Genomic DNA, 15,691 nt, shown 5'->3' with positions numbered 1-15,691 from the left:
CTTACATTATTTATCGAATATTGCGACACTCTGAAATGCAATGGAGTAGACCCATACACAATTCAACTTAGACTTTTCCCTTTTTCCCTTAGAGATAGAGCCAGAACATGGATGCATTCCCTTCTATCCAATTCCATAATGACATGGAACGGTCTTAAAAATGCATTCCTAACCAGATACTTCCCACCGAGTAAAAAGGTGCATCTTAGGAACCAAATTGCCTAATTTAGACAGATGGGTGGAGAATCGCTTTTCGAAGCATGAAAGTGATTCAAGGAGATAATGTGAAAATGCCCACATCACAGACCCAAAAAGTGGATAGTAGTCCATACCTTATACAACGGTCTTCTCTATGATACGAGAATGACTCTAGACGATGATGTGTAAAGAGCCCTATAATGAAGCTTATGCTCTTATCAAGGATATGGCCCAAAGCCATTATTAGCGGGGAAGTAAATAAGCTCTTGCAAAAAAAGAAGCCCCTAAAAAAGGCAAACTTTACGAAGTTAGCTCCCTCGAGCATATGACTGCAAAGGTAGATACTTTATACCAAAAGTTAAATAACTTAAGCATCACACCTGTTGCTACTGCAACTGCTATAACTCCAAATTGAAAATTTTGTGGATTGCTAGTCATATTGATCTTTCATGCCAGTTGATGGTCGTAACCGAACCAACCCCCGACCAAATGAATTATGCCCAACAGGGAAACCCATACTCTAGCACCTATAGTTGTAACATATTTTGATTAATTTATTTTTGATTGAGTTTTGGAGTGTTTTTTACTTATTTAATTGTTTTTATTTAAGTTATTCGATTTTGGGTAGAATTTTATTATATCTAAAATTAGTGTAGAAGTGAGGAATGGTAGTTTAATATTAAACTAGAATTTAATTATATTTTAATAATTTAAATAATGGAGAAAATTGAGATTTTGTTCTTTGGGGAGAAAAATAGTGTTTTTAATAAAATAGAGAGGTGGGTGGAATTAGTGAGAGTTGAGGGAAGTTTCAAAATTAATTAAAATAAAATAGATTTATGTTTTATTTTTTAAAATATAAAATATGAGAGAGTTTTGTTGGTGCGTGTTTTTGGTGAAAAGAGACAAGAGAAGAGAAACACTAGGATAGGTTTTGTCATGAGAAGAGAGAATCTCCATAGAAAAAACTTCAAGTTTGCTGCAAATTCGAGGTAAGAGGGGTTGTTCATGATATGGGTGTATTTAGGCACATCCTCTTTCCATATTCTTTTAGTTTCCTCCATTGATGAGTTTGTTGAAACTTTAAAAGGGTTTATGCAAAACCTCTTTAGGTTATTGTGATTTGATGTTAAATTTCTGCTCTGTTAATGGCTGTAAATTGTGTGAAAGGCATGTATCTAATTCTAAGTCTTGAGATTAACGAATATATGATTTGAATTGATAAACATCATGATGGTTTTATGATGAATTGATTATTAATGATAGTGAAAATCACAGTCTTATAAGTTGAATACTATATATAAATGATTAGATATGATCATTCATGCTTAAAACTGGATCGGGATAGGTTGTGGGTGAATAAATTAGGTTTTTAAGTGAAATTCCCGTGAAAAAGTTACAGAAACTAGGTATTTTTCCTCATGGCTTTTGTGGTAATCGATTACCACATAGTGGTAATCGATTACCAGCATAAACATTGAGTTTTTAGACTTTTTTAGGTTCGATAATCGATTACCACATACAAGTAATCAATTACTATAATCTGGCATGGAATGTTTTTGAAGTAAAACTAAAAATGGCATAACTTTAGTTTTGTAATTCTAATTTATACATGGTCAGAAGCCTTGGAAAGCTAAGACAAAGATATTTCTTAAGGAAATGAGTTCATTATGTGTATATGTGTTGATATGTTGATGATTTGATATGTTTAAGTTCAAGGTGAACTAATGTTGATGTGTTGATGTGAAAAATTATTAATGTGAGATGTTTGGTTCAGAGAGGAACCACTATTATGGCCTTGTATTGGTGATGATCATGTTGAGTTTACTTTAGAGAGAAACCAGTTATGAGTATTGAAGTTAGACATTTGAGACTAGTATTGCATTTTTTTGTTGCATTCATGCATCATGTTTATTGGAGATAGGTAGGACTTCAGTCCAGTGATGAGTTAAGACTTCGGTCCAGTAATGAGTCCTAGGTTCAAAGAGGAACTAGTGATGAGTTTCAAGGTTCAGAGAGGAACTATGTTCAAAGAGAAACTAGGTTCATAGAGAACCAATGACGAGTGGATCAATCGGCAACATACCTCTGATATCCAAAACCTTCGCACCACATACATTGTAGTAGATGAGATGAATAAATTGCATACATAACCTTATTTATGATTGATTATTGTGGTGGATGATTTATGTGATTGATGAATGATATTAATTGCACTATCCTTGTATTTTTATGCACCACTAACATATATTAATGTATTCTCACCCCCTGCTTATTTGTCTATGTTTTTATTTATGCATGTGATGTTGATACTCAGGTTGAGGAGCCTTAGTTGATGTTATGTTTTGAAAGATGGTGAAGTGGCCTTCTTTGTCATTTATCACTTTCGAGTTTATATTAGTTTTTGAATTTTGCTCTGATAGTGTAACACTGGGACGAGTTAACTTTTTTTTTTGTCTTTTGAGAGATGTTGAACTATTTATTTTATGATTTGATATGAAGTTGACTTTTATTTATGAAACAATTAAAGTTGAGTTGTTACTATTTATTTCCACTGCTATAATATGATGATAGAGAAAGATGTTTATGCTAAGAAAATGTGACACCCTACTTTTGAGTAACTTATTCGTATACTTTTATAAAACAATTGGAATTTAGGGTGTTACATAGTTGGTATCAGAGCCTAGTTGGTCCATTTGACCTAGGTTTTGTGAACTTGTTTATACACTGGTGTACGACATGTGTCTGAAACAATGTTGGTGCTTATTTTTGTTAATCATTATTTACTTTACTGTTGCAACTGGTTTCATGGTTGGTTGTGCAAAAAGAAATGGCTAGCAGAAACGAGACCATGTTGTTTCCTGAACCCGAAGAGCGTACGAATTTGAGATTCATATCCTCCAATCAAGTATGGATGTGCTTTAAGCAGGATGATCAGATGCTCATGATATTCGCTTCCTTGAGAGTGAAGAGCAAATCGGTGGTTATTTACCTGTTGTGTGAGAGTTCCTTGATGTTATTTCTGAGGATATTAGTCATTTACCGTTGGAGTGTGAGGTGGGGTTCACCCTAGTACTAAACCTATGTCATTGGCGCCGTATAGAATGTTTGTGTCAGAGATGAGCGAGTTGAAGAAACAGTTAGAAGATCTATTGGAGATGAAGTTTGTCAGACCTGGTGTGTTGTTGTGGGGAGTGCCAGTGTTCTTAGTTAAGAAGAAAGATGAGAGCATGAGATTGTGTGTGGATTATCGATAATTGAATAAGGTTACTATTAATAACAAGTATCCTCTTACTAGGATTAACGACCTTATGGATAAGTTGGTTGGAGCTTGTGTGTTTAACAAGATTGATCTGAGATCAGGTTACCATCAAATTCGAGTAAAGTTAGAAGATATTTCGCATACTGCATTTAGAACTCGTTACAATCATTATGAGTATACTATGATATTGTTTGGTATGTCTAATGCTCCAGAAGTATTCATGGAGTACATGAATAAGATTTTTCATCCTTACTTAGATTAGTTTATTTAGGTGTTCATATATGATATTTTGGTGTATTCCAAGTCAAATGAAGAGCATGCAGGACACCTAAGAGTTGTTTTAAAGACCTTGCAAGAGAAGAAGTTGTATACTAAGATGTCCAAGTGTGAATTTTGGTTAAGAGAAGTGAGTTTGCTTGGTCATGTGATCTCTAATGGTGGAATATGAGTTGATCCGTCGAAGGTAGATGCAGTGTTATAGTGGGAGTCTTCTGAGTCGGTTACGGATATCAGAAGTTTTATGGGTTTGGGTGGTTACTGTAGAAGGTTTATAGAATTCTTTTCGAAGTTGGCCTTTCCTTTGACTCAGTTGATCTAGAAAGGGCAAGCTTATGTGTGGTATGTTCAATGTGAAGAAAGTTTCCAATAGCTGAAGATGAGGTTGACGTTGGCGCCAATTTTGATATTACTGTATGCGAGTGAACCTTTTGTTGTGTATTGTAATGCATCTAAGATAAGTTTATGTCATGTGCTTATGCATAATAGTCAAGTTGTAGCGTATGCTTATAGATGAATCAAGACTCATAAGAGGAATTATCCTACCTATGATTTGGATTTGGAAGCAATAGTCTTTGTGCTTAAATTTTGGAGGCATTATCTGTATGGTTTGAAGTTTGAATTTTTCAGCGATAATAAGAGTCTGAAGTATTTGTTTGATCAGAAAGAGCTAAATGTGAGGTAGGGTAGGTGGCTATAATTTTTGGAGGACTGCAATTTAGAGTTGATTTACCATCCTGGTAAAGCTAACATGGTAGAAGATGCGCTGAGTATGAAATCTTTGCATATGTAGGAGCTAATGGTTAGAGAAATGAATTTGATTGAGCAATTCATAGATCTTAGATTGGTGTGTGAGATGACGCCAAGGAGTGTGAAGTTGGGTATGTTGAAGTTGACTAGTAGCGTACTAGAAGAGATCAAGGAAGGTCAGAAGTTTGGTTTGATATTGATTAATCGATTAGTCTTGATTAATCAAGGTAAAGAAGTGGACTTTGTAATATATGAGAATGGGATAATGAAGTTTTGGGACAGAGTTTATGTGCCAAATTTCCCAGAGTTTAAGAAGAGAATTCTTGAAAAAAGTCACAAGATTAGTTTAAGTATTCATCCCATAGCAACAAAGATGTATCATGATCTTAAGAAGATGTTTTTGCGTCCAGGTATGAAGAAATGTGTTTCCTAGTTTGTGTATTCTTGTTTGATTTGTTAGAAGTCGGAGGTCGAACATCAGAATTCGTCTGGATTGATGCAACATTTGAGCATTCCTGAGTAGAAGTGGGATAATATCTCTATGGATTTTATAGTGGATTTGCCAAAGAGCATGAAAGGAAGTGATTCGATCTGGGTTATTACGGATATACTGACTAAGTTGACTCATTTTGTTATGATAATTAGTTACTCGTTGCAAAAGCTAAAAGAGATCTACATCAATGAGATTGTAAAGTTGCATGGTATTCCTTTGAGCATTGTTTCAGATATAAATCTGAGGTTCACATCAAAGTTTTGGGAGATTTTTCAAGAAGCCTTGGGAACCGAGTTGAGGTTGAGTTATGCTTACCATCCGCAGACAGACGATCAGACAAAAAGGACTATCCAGTATTTGGAAAATTTGTTGAGGGCTTATGTTTTAGAGAAAGGGGGTAATTGGGATAGTTACTTACCATTGATTTAGTTTACCTATAAAAATACTTTCCATTCTAGTATTGAAATGGAACCTTTTGAAGCTTTGTATGGTAGAAGGTGTAGGAAACCTTTGCGTTAGTATGATTCAGATGAAAATGTTGTGCTTGGACTTGAGATTATTCAATAGGCTACTGAGAAGGTTAAGATGATTTAGGAGAAGATGAAGGCATCGCAGAGTAGACAAAAGAGTTATCATGATAAGTGAAAGGAAGGCACTTGAATTCCAACAGGGAGATCATGTGTTCTTGAGTTACTCCGGTGACTGGTGTTGATGGTGTGTTGAAGTCTCAAAAGCTCACGCCTTATTTTATTGGTCTATTTCAGATCCTTCAAAGATTAGAAGAAGTGGCTTACAGAGTTGCCTTGCCATCGTCTCTTTCAAATCTTCATAGTGTCTCAACTTCAGAAGTATATTCCTGATTCGTCACATGTGATCCAATTGGATGATGTGCAAGTGAGAGAGAACTTGACTATTGAGGCGTCACCCTTGTAGATTAAGGACCGAGAAGCGAAACACTTGAGAGGTAAAGAGAATTCTTTGGTTAAAGGGGTGTAGGGAGGACCTACTGAAGGAAGTGTGGTGTGGGTGTTGAAGAGTCAGATGAGATCGTCTTATCCAGAGTTGTTTCTTTCAGGTAATTTTTTAGGGAGAAAATTCTTTAAGTGGTGGAGATGTGTAACACACTGGTTTTGATTAATTTAATTTTGATTGAGTTTTGGAGTGTTTTGGCTTATTTAATTACTTTTATTTAAGTTATTGGATATTGGGTATAATTTTATTATATCTAAAATTTGTAGTGTATAAGTGAGGAATGATAGTTTAATATTAAACTAGAGTTTAATTATATTGTAATAATTTAAATAATAGAGAAAATGAGATTTTGTGCTTTGGGGAGAAAAATAGAGTTTTTAATAAAATAGAGAGGTGGGTGGAATTAGTAAGATTTTAGGGGAATTTCATAATTAATTAAAATAAAAGATATTAGGTTTTATTTTTTTAAAATAGAAAAGTTGAGAGAGGGAGTTTGGTTGGTGCATGTTTTTTGGTGAAAAGAGGCAAGAGAAGAAAAACCCTAGAAGAGCTTTTGGAAGGAGAAAAGAGAACCTCAATAGAAAAAGCTTCAAGTTTGCTGCAAATTCGAGGTAAGGGGGGATTGTTCATAATATGGGTGTATTTTGGCATAAAGGATAGAGAGGATTCCTTATCCTCTTTCCCTTTTCTTTTAATTTCCTCCATTGATGAGTTTGTTGAACCTTGAAAGGGGTTTGTGCAAAACTTATTTAGGTTCTTTTGATTTGATGTTAAATTTGTGTTGTGTTAATTACTATAAATTATGTGAAATGCATGTATCTAGTTCTGAGTCTTAAGGTTCACATATATATGCTTTGAATTGATAAATATCGTGATGATTTTATGTTGAATTGATGATTAATGATAGTGAAAATCGTAGCGTTATAAGTTGAATATTGTATATAGATGATTAGGTATGATCATTCATGCTAAAAACTGGATTGGGATAGGTCTTGGGTGAAGAGATTAGGTTTCGTCATGGGTTTTGTGGTAATCAATTCCCACATAATGCTAATTGATTACCAGTATAAAAATTGAGTTTTTAGACTGTTTCAGGGTCGGTAATCAATTACCACATACTAGTAATCGATTACTGCACTCTGGTAAAAGTAAAAATGGCATAACTTAGGTAATGTCATTCGAATTGAGACATTGTTAGAAGCATTGGAAAGCTAAGACAAAGATATTTATTAGGGAAATTAATTGAATATGCGTATATGTGTTGATATGTTGATGAGTTGATATGTTCAGGTTCAAGGCGAATAATGTTCATGTGTTGATGTGGAAAATTGTTGATGTGAGATGTTCGGTTCATAGAGGAACCATTGTTGTGGCCTTGTAGTGGTGTTGTTCATGTTGAGTTTAGGTTCATATAGGAACTAGTGACGAGTATTATAGTTAGAGGTTTTAGACGAGTATTACATTTGTTTGTTGCATTCATGCATCATGTATATAGGAGGTAGGTAGGACTTCAATCCAGTGATGAGTTAAGACTTCGGTCCAGTGACGAGTCTAAATTCCAGATAGGAACCATTGACGAGTTTTAGGATGCATAGAGGAACCGGTGACGAGTGGATGAATCAATAACATACCTATGATTTCCAACACCTTGGTACCACATGCATTAGAGATAATCGCATTTATGATTGATTATTATTGGGGATGATTTATGTGATTGATGATTGATATTAATTGCAGTATTGTTACTATTTTATGCACCACAAACATATATGAACGTGTTCTCACCCCCTGCTTGTTTTTATGTGTTGTTCTTTAGGCATGTTGTGAATATACTTAGGTAGAAGAGCCTTAGTTGCTGTTGTGTTTTGGAGAATGGCGTAGTGGCCTTCTCTGTCATTTGTCGCTTTTTAGTTTATTTTAGTTTTTGCGTGTAATTTTGATAGTGTAACACTGGGATTCTAACAGTTATTGAACTATTTCTTTTGTGATATGAAATGAAGTTGATTTTTAATTATGTGATAGTGAAAGTTGAGTTGTTATTATTTACTTTCGCTGCTATAATATGGTAATTGAGAAAGATGTTTATGTTGAGAAAATGTGGCACCCTGTTTTTGAGTAAATTATCCGCATGTTTTTATAAAATTAGTGTTTGGGGTTTAGGGTGTTACAGTAACCCTGGTTGGAGAAACCATCCTAACTTCTCGTACAAAACCAATAACCCTCAGTTTGTTGTCGGTTATGCACCACCTAGATTTCCAGGCCAAAAGGGTGCCCATGTTGCTTCCTAAAAGTCAAACCTCGAGATGTTGATGGAAAACTTTATTATAACTTAAACCCGAAAAGATGAGGACTTCAAGAACCAAAAAATTCACACTAATGAAGTATTAAGGCAACTCGTGTATAAAGTTGACGACATTGCTACTCACAACAAAATGCTGGAAATTCAAAATTTTCAAGTAGCCCAATAACAAGCGTTTACATCTTCCCCAATTAATTTTTTTCCAGGGAAGTTTGAACCCAACCCAAAGCGGCACGTAAACATTGCTACACTGAAAAGTGGTAAAGAACTGGAAATCACTACCGACAAAAGTAACAATTGAAAGGATAATGAGAGTGTGTCTATACCACCCGGAAATAAGAGTGATCCAACACCACCTGCAAAGAAGGTAGTTAAGGAAGAGAAAGAAGATACACATGTAACTCCTTCTCCATATAAGCCCTTAATCCCGTACCCACAGAGGTAGGTTTGCGAAATAGAAAATTGAGGAACATTTTAGGGTCCATATCAGCATACCTTTCTCTAAGGTTATATCTCAGATGCCCTCAAATGCCAAATTCCTGAAGGTAATCCTATCAAATAATTGAAAGCTTGATGACACTAGTACAATGGCGCTCACAGAGAAGTGTAATGATATCATTCAGAATAAGTCGACTCCAAAGCTGAAAGACTCGTGAAGTTTAGTAATTCCTTCATAGACAAATCCATGTGTGATCTTGAGGTGAGCGTCAGTCTGATGCTTCTGTCTATATGAAAAAGACTCGATCTCAATGAAGTCAAACATACAAAAATGTCCTTGCATCTAGCTGATAGATCCACAAAACACTCGATAGGAATACTGGAAGATATTCCCATGAGAATTGGTAAGTTGTACATTCCCACCGACTTCGTAGTCATGGACATAAAGGAAGATGCCCAAATTTCCATCCTCTTAAGAAGACCCTTTTTGGCCACTATTGGTTCCATAATTGATATTATGGAAGGGAAACTTACTTTTAAGGTCGGATATGAGAAAATCGAATTCATCTTGTCCAAATTCATGAAGAACCTAACCATTGGCGATTCTTGATGCCTGGTTGATATCATAAATGAGTGTATCAAGAAGTAATCATCGAAACCACTTCCGACAGATGGTTTGGAGGCTTATCTGATTGGAAACACCATCCATAATAATAACGAAGCAAATTCATATGAAAACTTGTTGGATAAAAATTCATATCAATGTTTTGAGTTACTCACACCACCCTCTGAAAGCCAAGAAAAGATAGAGATATAACTGAAAGTACTCCTTCATAACCTTATATACGAGTTTTTAGATGAAGAGTTAAACCATCTAGTCATAATTGATGTTGAACTAGGAAAGATCTAGACTAAGCAAATGCTATATATCTTGAAAAGATACCCCGAAGCGATACGATACCACCATCGATGATCTGAAAGGAACAAGCCCCTTTTTGTGTATGCACAACATTTTTCTATAAGAGGATTACAAACCCTCAAGAGAGCATCAAAGGAGGCTGAACCCTAACATGAATGAGGTGGTTAAGAATGAGGTGCTAAAACTCCTAGATTTTGGGTAATATACCCAATCTCTGATAGCATATGGGTTAGCCTAATTCAAGTAGTATGATCCATTGTTGCACACGGGTCAAAAAGGAGTAAATAAAGTGTAGAATAAGGAAGCGACACTCGAGTCGTATCGCAAGGACTTTAAGTTAATTTAACCAAAGGAAAGAAACGAAAATGGGGGTTTTAGGTTTTCAAACAATTGAAAATAAAGAAAACGATTACAATTATGATGAACAGATTAATCTATTGGTTCAGTAATTTCAAAATTGTCATCGGTTATTATATTACAAATTCTCTAAGTGGATTCAATTCTTATTCGATTATAATATCGATTAACAAGCATGGTTAACACTATGTGAATTATATTCATATTTTCCGTATTAAGCATGATGACTGAAGATCAGGCGAAGTTAACGAATAAGCTAAGTTAACACGCGAAGTTAAGGATCATGCATCAATCAAATTTAATCAACATTATTATATGCAACTCGAATTAAGCAAACATGAATACACAAAGCATGATTGAAAGGAACTAAATAAAAACTGATAATATAATAACTTCAAAGTCTTGAAGAAATCCTAAAAAAATAGATTAACCATGGAGTTTAGTCAGCCATGTAATCTTAATGCTCTCTCTAATTCCTAAAAACTGTCTAAATTTCCCTAATGCTGATTTTAGCTTAAATCATAAAGAAAAATGAGCTTTAAGAGCACCAGCCCGGAAAAACATAAGCTGGCCCCAAACTAACTAATTTATTTTTATCAAGTCTGGAATAAAAACTGATAATTTTAATCCTATGCACTATGAGTTAGCTTATGATATCAACATGAAACTTGTATCTCTTTCTCTTAACTTTCCAACGTATATTAGAAAACATCAAACAAAATCTTGTAGCTCAAGTTATGATCTGCATAGTGAGAAGATATCAAACTATAGTTTATTCTGAAAATAAGTAACAAAAATAAAATCAAAGAAAATTTAAACTTAACTTCAAAAACATATTAAAAGCAATGGAAATAATGTAAGAAGTTTTAAAATTTTCGTAGCACAAATTAAAATATGGTGTATTAAAGTACATTGATCAAATTCCTCCACACTTGAACTTTTTCACTTCGAGCAAAACTCTAACTTCAAAATTCAAAACCAACTAAAAATGAGAAATAAGAACAAAAACAGAACATGCAATTTTCAAAGACTTTCAGGATCACACAGGGGTAAGAAAAATTCCCATTCTAAGCTTCGAGGAATATGGTGTTGGTGAGTACCTTCTTGTGACAATCAAAGCAAATAAGAGGACAATTTATCAAAGAATAGATCAGAAGTGACAAGATCCTCACAAAATATAAATATCATCTCACTCTCAAGTGTTTAGGTTATCTGTTTACATTTAAAGCACATCATGAAATTTAGCATTATCATAAGCTTAAAAAGACTCTAACATTCACACTTGAAATACATACACACAAAAATTAAAAGAACTTTATTGGGTCGTAACATGACCAAGGTAAGTGTGAGATAAATTCTAAGGGATAGTAGGCTAAAATCTAAAGGGACAAAAGAGAATTGAAAGGAACAATGTGAGTTGAACTAATCATCACTTTATGCATTTTCCAGCATTCTCTTCTCTTTGTAGCCGCTTTCTCTTCTCTTTGCAGCCACTTTCTCTTATCTTTTCTCTTTTTATTTTTATTTTTTTTCTTGTTTTTTTTCCATAAGGAGTGGTAATATGAATTTTCTTCCTTTTTTTCTACTAACTGTTGAAATATCACAAATACTAATGCAACCCCACACAACTCCAAACAAGACTCTTTAGTCCCTTTAAATATTGTCATAATATTGTTTTTCATTTTTAGGATTGTAATGAGTTATAAACGAAAAATGGGATAAATAGACTCAAAGGGGTTTCAAACAAAGGATGATAATTTTAGGGTTGGGTTTTTGGCTAAGTGGCTAAAAATAAATCAAAAAAATTTGTCTTTATCTTATCAGTGTGCACAGGTAAACATAAAGTACCAATAAGAGTCAAGTCAAGTCAAGTTCTAAAGTAACTAAAAAACATGAGTGAAATCACACAAGAAAGAAAAAAGAAATAGATTTTTATATGTTATCCATTATAAGACTCAAAATCTCACAAAAGACATTGATCAATTATAAATGATGCACAATTTAGAATTTAGTCATACTTATCATACTAGGAATGCAAATAAAATTACTCATTCACATTACACCATGAGTCTTTTGTCAAAAGAACAAAGAAATTACTCACACTTGCAACCGAAAAACTAAAGAAAAGGCATACATTTTTTTAAATAAGAAAATAAGCAAATGAAAAATAAGAAAATACACAAGTGAATGACTTCCTCCCGCAAACTTAAAACACACTTTGTCCTCAATGAAAGAAACAAGTATGAAATAAGAGAGAGAGAGAGAGAGAGAGAGAGAGAGAGAGAGAGAGAGAGAGAGAGAGAGAGAGAGAGAGAGAGAGAGAGAGAGAGAGAGAGAGAGAGAGAGAGAGAGAGAGAGAGAGAGAGAGAAATAACACATCTGAGGAGTCAAGGCGGATAGATGACATCATAAGTAGTCTTTCTCACCGAGAGTTCTTCTATATTTTCTTCTTCTAATTTAGGACTCTCATGGAATAGCTTGAGGCAATGTCTGTTGACTTTTAATTTTTTATCAGTGTCTTAGCTTTTTATTTCAAGGTAAAAGAATATTTTGCTATAGGTAAAAGTGTTGAATGAGCACGTGAAAGTGATCTAAGTTTTCATAACATCAAGAATCAAAAGATTAAGGGGCTTTCTCATTGATTTTTCTCCATCCTCAAGTAAGATCCTATGCATACACATGAAATAGGCTAATACCATGAATGTCAGCTAAGATCCATCAATTGCATTCTTATGTTTCTTTAATACCTGCAACAAATTTTGTTCATATTCAGATATAAATCTAGATAAAATTATTACATTCAACTTTTCTTCCAATTCTAAAAATGTATATTTTAAATTTGCAGGGAGTGGCTTAAACTCTAAAGCATATGGTTGCTCAATGGGTGGTAAAATTTTGGCAGTATGAACTACATTTATATTTACAACATTAACTTTGTCAGTAAAAATCTCATAAGAAATATCAACTTGTAAAGCAACTTCAATTTCAACACAAGCTAAACATAAATGAGTATCAGTACAAACATCACAAGTATAAATGTCATAAAATCAGACAAAGAATGGAAATGAGCAAAAAGTGAATCAGGTGCAGCAACTTCTCTTAAGGTTCTATTTTGATCAGCCACGATATGATTATCAAATTCAAAATCAGAATCAAATTAATACATAATCAAATAAAATCACTATCAAATATGACTAACAAAATCACTAATAAAATCAAAATTAAAATCAAATCAACACAGAATTAACATAGAGTCAAATAAAATCACTATCAAATATGACTAATAAATTCTAATGAAAAAACGATTAAAATAAAATCTTAAAATTATGAAAGTAAGATAAAAAAATCAAATCAAATAAAATAACGAATCCATAATTTTTTGGATTTCTTTTTTAAATATGAAAGTAGAAAATAAAATTCAAATAAAATATAAAAAACAAGGAATCTGCGATTTTGAGGGGCAAAATTCCGTAGAATTTCTTCAAAGGGGGTAATGTTTGTTGATTTTTTGGAAAAAAAACTAAGCAATTTGAAACAGTAACTTATATAGTCACCTAATAGGCTGAGATACATACCACTATATTTCAACCATAAGAATCAACAAACAAAAATGAAAAACAAAGACAAAAACAAAAATGCTAACAAGAATCTAAACTAGGATTCTAAAATTGGCTAAAATCAACAGAGAGCCCCCGGTAACGGCGCTAATTTAATCTGTTGTTGCACACGAGTCAAAATGAGTAAATAAAGTCTAGAATAAGGAAGTGACACTCAAGTCGTATCGCAAGGACTTTAAATTAATTTAACCAAATGAAAGAAACAAAAAGGGAGGTTTTAGGTTTTCGAATAATTGAAAATAAAGAAAACGATTACAATCATGATGAACGGATTAATCTACTGGTTCGGTAATTTCAGACTTATCATTGGTTATTATATCACTAATTCCCTAAGCAAATTCAATTCCTATTTTATTATAGTATCGATTAACAAACATGATCAACACTATGTGAATTATATTCCTATTTGACGTATTAAGCATGGTAGCTGAAGATTGGGCAAAGTTAACGAATAAGTTAAGTTAACAAGCGCAGTTAAGGAACATGCATCAATCAAATTTAATTAACACTATTATATGCAACTTAGATTAAGCAAACAACAATACACAAAACATGATTGAAAGGAACTGAATAAAAACTTATAATATAATAACCTCAAGGTCTTGAAGAAATTCTGAAATAGTAGATTAACCTTGGAGTTTAGTCGGCCATGTAATCCTAATGCTCTCTCTAATTCCTAAAAATTGTCTAAATTTCCCAATGTTGATTTTAGCTTAAATAATTAAAAAAATGGGCTTTAAGACCACCGGCCCGAAAACATAAGCTGGCCTTAAACTAACTAATTTATTTTTATTAAGTCTGAAATGAAAATTGATAATTTGAATCCTATGCACTATGAATTACCTTCTGACATCAATATGAAACTTGTAGCTCTTTCTCTTAGCTTTCCAACTCATATTAGAAAGCGTCAAATGGAATCATGTAGCTCAAGTTATAATTTGCATAGTGCGAATATATCCAACTATAACTTATTTTGAAAGTAAGCAACAAAAATAAAATAAAATCAAATTTAAACTAAACGTCAAAAACATATTAAAAGAAATGAAAATAATGCAAAAAGCTTTGAAAATTTTGTATCACAAAGTAAAATATGGTGTATTAAAATAAATTGAGCATAGTACTTAAGAAGGGAAGGATGATTGTGGTAAAGAATGAGATGGTGAGTTCGTTGCTACAAGAAAAGTAATGGGGGTGGCGCATGTGTATCGACTATAGGAAATTTAATAAAGTCACAAGGAAGGATCACTTCCGACTCTCGTTCATTCACTAGATTCTATAGTGATTAGTGAAGCATTTCTACTTCGGCTATTTAGACTGAAATTCTGGATTTTTCTAAATTCCCATTCATCAAATTCACCAAGAAAAGATGACTTCACTTGCCTTTATGGAAAATTTTCTTACAGTAAAATTCCCTTTGGACTATGCAATGTGTTTGTTACTTTATAACACTGCATGATGTCTATCTTTGCTGACTTCCTAGAGGATATCATGGATGTCTTCATTAACAATTTCTCTATATATAGTTCTAGTTTTAAGAGTTGTTTAGAGAATTTAGAGAGAGTCTTAAAAAGGTGTGTAAAGGTTAATTTAATGTTAAGTTGGGGAAAATTCCACTTCATGGTGAGGGAAGACATAGTTCTTCGACACCTAGTGTCAGAAAGACAAATCGAGGTAGACAAGGTGAAAATAAAAAGTTATAGAAAAGTTGTTTTCTCCAGCCTCAGTGTGAGAAGACATAGTTCTATCTCTGATTTATAAAAGACTTCCCAAAAGTCTTCAAACCCTTAACTGGGTTGCTCATGAATGACTTGAATTCAGTTTCAACGAACACTGCTTAGAATCTTTCTAAAAACTCAAACAATCACTAATCTCGAGACTGATAATGCAACCTCTAGATTGGAGTATCCCATTTGAGATCATGTGTGACACCAACGTCTATAAAGTAGGTGTTGTACTAGGACATATGAAGGATAAAAAGATGCACACCATCTACTATGCGAGTAGAACCTTGGATGAGGCACAAATAAATTATGTAACCACCGAAAATGAGCTTTTGGTCAGAATATTTTCCATTGATAAATTTTGTTTTTACTTAGTAGGATCTAAAATA

The 15,691-nt window shown here is 33.4% G+C and overlaps 1 non-coding gene across 1 annotated transcript; it reads right to left on the bottom strand.

The window, feature by feature from the left end:
* Positions 1-201: 201 nt before the first annotated feature.
* LOC127117012 (small nucleolar RNA R71) lies at positions 202-308 on the bottom strand. Its single transcript, XR_007801775.1, has one exon. It is a non-coding gene; the product is annotated as a small nucleolar RNA R71 (small nucleolar RNA).
* Between the last annotated feature and the right edge of the window lie 15,383 nt (positions 309-15,691).

The sequence above is a fragment of the Lathyrus oleraceus genome, chromosome 1, assembly GCF_024323335.1.
Source record: "Lathyrus oleraceus cultivar Zhongwan6 chromosome 1, CAAS_Psat_ZW6_1.0, whole genome shotgun sequence".
Classification (NCBI taxonomy): domain Eukaryota; kingdom Viridiplantae; phylum Streptophyta; class Magnoliopsida; order Fabales; family Fabaceae; genus Lathyrus; species Lathyrus oleraceus.
This window is presented reverse-complemented; position numbering and strand designations above follow the sequence as displayed.